Source organism: Maylandia zebra, linkage group LG3 (genome assembly GCF_041146795.1).
Source record: "Maylandia zebra isolate NMK-2024a linkage group LG3, Mzebra_GT3a, whole genome shotgun sequence".
In the NCBI taxonomy this organism is placed as follows: Eukaryota; Metazoa; Chordata; class Actinopteri; order Cichliformes; family Cichlidae; genus Maylandia; species Maylandia zebra.
In genome coordinates, this window is record NC_135169.1 from 3,567,686 (window position 1) to 3,571,616 (window position 3,931).

The following is a 3,931-nucleotide window of genomic DNA, read 5'->3' on the forward strand; positions in this document are numbered from 1 at the left end:
ATGGAAGACGTGGGAAAGAGGGCTTTGCTATCGTACCCTGAAACACCACCAAGTCATTGGTTCAGGTATGTGGATGACACCTGGGTGAACACACAAACCTCCATCTCTGGTTTCTTTGACTGGAGGGTGTTGAGGATTTGATGATTTCACAACACTGTATGTGATGTCACTGGTGATGTCATCTTCTCCATCTGCTGAAATGAGTTAAAGTAAACACTTTTATGATTTAAGAATCTAAATGGACCAAATTATGATGACAGAATGGAAACAAAATACCACGATGAATAAGAATGAATATGTACAAACCTTCAAGTTTCCTGTGAACACATCGTCTCACCAGCAGAACCAGTAACACCAGTAGAATCACAACATAGACTACATTTAAGTAAATCTTATAAGGCTTACATGATTTACTCATGAAAGTGGCCACTTTCTCATTACTGTCATATATTGTTTTAGTAAGTAATTCAAAGAACTGTTTAGACGGAGCCAAAGTTCAGTAGAGATAGTTGTGATTGGGAAAGCTCAGAGATATTAAAAGAAACACTGAGGCTCCATCCCCACCAGAGATGTGACACGCCTCGTCCCTTCGCTAGAATCTGTAGCGAGGGATTGGTTCACCAGAGACCTCGCTCCTGGCTGCTGCCCAGCACACATTGCACCCTGAAGATTCTTGTTTGTTTGCAAAGAAAATTGATATCACTCTCTCTGTCCAAATGCTGTACGTCCACGATTTTAGCTACTTTGTTAGGCTACTTTACTTTTCTAAGGCTTAAGTAAATTCAGGAATGATCCCCAACAATGTCAGAGTAAGAATCTGCTTAGATACCATATTACTAAGATTTTCAGGGCCGAGTACAATAACCTCAGTTTTATCTGAATTAAGAAGCAGAAAGTTAGCGGCCATCCAGGTCTTTATGTCTTTAAGACATGTGTGTTATCTAGCTAACATGTAGTGAGTCGTTTAATCTTTAAATGACATTTGTAGAATTTGCCCACTTCCTCTCACCCACCAGTGAAAGGAGAGGAAAGGGAGAGAATCCTGTGCATACACAGAAATGAACAGCTGGCAGAATTCAATTCAATTCAATTTTATTTATATAGCGCCAAATCATAACAAAAGTTGCCTCAAGGCGCTTCATAGATACAGAGAAAAACCCAACAATCATATGGCTCCCTATGAGCAAGCACTTTGGCGACAGTGGGAAGGAAAAACTCCCTTTTAACAGGAAGAAACCTCCGGCAGAACCAGGCTCAGGGCAGAAAGTGGACCCTCGAACAAATGCTCATCCTCTGAAAAGGTCTGCAAATGTTTTCACTGTCAGTAGCAGTAGTTTCCACTGAACCAAATAATCCTAAAAATGTTTTTAAACCTTAAACCTATGAAGGCTGCAGGCCACAACGTGCTGGTCAAGCAACAAAGTTGTTCTTCATATTACTAAAATGTTGGAGCTTGTGCCTCTTCAGATGTTTGCTCTTCTTACTTGCAAATAGCCGAGGGGAAATGCCCGAAACCTCAGTCCTGATTCCACAGCTTTATTACATCAGCCTGGTAGAAAATAATTTTTCACTATCAAATCAGGCCACCAGGGGGCGGAGCGGTCCCAGAAGTTCAGTCGTGAGTGATATCTAACCTCTCTTCTTCCTCACAGCTCGTCTGATCGTGAGTCCCAACAGCTCTGATGTCTCTGAGGGAGATGTTGTGACTGTAATCTGTGAGGAGGACCAAAGCTTTTCTGATTGGACTGTGAGGAGAAACACAAGCAAACTGCAGAGGGCTGAGTGTGGAGATGGGCGGGGACAACAGCAACGTGATCAATCATGTTCCATCAGTGCGTTGGTGCCTCACGACACCGGAGTTTACTGGTGTGAGTCCAGTAATGGTGCCATCAGTAACCTGGTTAATATCACAGTCACTGGTAAGCTGATCACTCTCACTTTACTTCTTATTGCATCCACAAATTGAGCTGAACATGCAGGTACATAGATTCTGTGCTGTTCTTCACTGATCACCTGCCTGACTGACAGAGTAATGAAGGACTTCCCTCCCTCGGTGCTTCTTAATGTGTGAGGATATTCTCCATTACTGAGTTAAGACTTCCTTATTTAGATCTAAGCTCTGGATTATCTTGCACGTCTCGTGGCTCCCAAATGTCTCTTAAGTTATTATCATCTGTAGCCTCATACTTTAGCTTTACTTGGCAAATGTGAATGCTTTGTGTGCTGACAAACCCTTTTGCATGTAGTGTTTTTATGAAAAGCCTTATAATTGCCTAATTTTGTGTTTTTGTTCTGTTACAAAAGCAGGCATTCTTACTGTTGTTTAATATTTTACTCAAACCTTTAAGTTTAATTCAACACAAAAAGCCCCACTGTAAACAAATCCACAGAACAGAACCAAACTCAGCAGCCAAACAGTTTGTCCTCAGTGCAGGTCGACATTCAGAAAAACCAGCTGCCTCAGCTTGGATGGGCTGATGTGGTTTCTCCTTAGTATCTGCCCAGTTTTTGAGAAGACCCTCCAAAGGAACAGATGTTGCCACAATGCACAGTCTCCCCTCCATCACCTTCAACAGGTAGGGAAAGGCTGTGGCCTTGGCCTCCCACCAGCTCTGTGGGCCTTCTCCTTGTTGGATGAGGGGCTCCTCAAGATAACATTTCATCTCCATCATAACATCAGCTGTAGTATTTCTCTTTGCAGCATCTCCTGCAGCTCTTTCATCAAAGAGGCTCCACACAGCAGACGTCTGTGGCTCCTCCTTCACTTGGCCCTGTAATGGTGGAGCTGGGTGGGAGTGCACTTTGCTGCTGCAGTTATTCTCTGAAGTGCCTCATCAACAGCTCTGTTGTCACTGAATGCAAGCTTTTTAAATCTACCATCCAGTGATGCAGCTTCTGAGTGGACGGTGTTGAACTCCACACACAGAAATTTTTGCACTCACTGCTAATTTTGTTTTACAGTGAAGCCACTCTGCTCTGCTAGTCCCAATATCTTTCACCTGCAGCAGATGCTGCTTCGTTTGCAGCTGTCAGTCATATTTCTGTGTTTTTGTGTCGCACTCTCCTCCACACTGCTGTCTGTCATCTCACAGGTATGATGTGCGGAGCGATGCTGAACTTCCAATCCCAGCGTTTCATGTTGCAGGATCAATTCCCATATGAAAATATCAATATCTAATTTGATTACATTTGTTTTTCATCATAAATATGACAGACAAAAGTAAATTCAGCAATTAGCGGGATGGTCTGCAATACCCTGTTAACAGGAACTACACTCACCACCTCTCATTCATGTGCGTGTTACGGCTCTGCAAGAGTGTGAGCCAATGAGAAACCAGAGGCACAAAACTTTAGACCACAAAACACACAATCTGATGTTGGTTTGTAAAGATGTTGCTGATGAGACTTTGTAGAAAGCAGCTGGTCTGAGTGATGTGATCAGAGTGCAGCAGATAATGTCTGACAGCAGTTTGAAGAGCAAATGGATTCTGTTCTGTTCTTCATCATCACCTACCTGACACCTCACAGCTGTTTCTCACCTGCAGGTCACACAGGAGGATCTGTTGGACTGAAGGTCAGCCTGTCAGTTCCTGCTGTGCTTCTTGTTGCTGCTGTTTTCTTCATGTAGAGAAAACAAAAACAACAAAGAATCAGGATCCAGCCTCATGTTGAGCTGCAGCAAAATAAAATGTCTGAATCTTTTTAAATCAGCACTCTTAGTCTCCCGCTGGTGGTTTCAGCGTTGTCAGTGAACCTGGGGAACATGAGATGATGCTGGTAACAGAAATCAAAGGTAGTGAACAGCAGACAGGGATCAGCTGCAGGTTTAATACACGTCCTGAATTTGGTTTAGTTTGAAGTTTCTGTAAAATAAAACCAAACGTTGTGATTTGTCTCTTTATGAATAAAGTTGAATTGAATTTCTCTCTGA

At 42.8% G+C, this 3,931-nt stretch overlaps 1 long non-coding RNA gene across 2 annotated transcripts; it reads left to right on the plus strand.

The window, feature by feature from the left end:
- LOC112430824 (uncharacterized) lies at window positions 1-3,931 on the plus strand. Of its 2 annotated transcripts, XR_013095031.1 has the most exons (3): window positions 1-65; window positions 1,653-1,919; window positions 3,546-3,931. It is a non-coding gene; the product is annotated as an uncharacterized LOC112430824 (long non-coding RNA). The 2 variants fall into 2 exon arrangements; XR_013095030.1 differs by lacking the exon at window positions 1-65 and having other exon boundaries at window positions 1,311-1,919.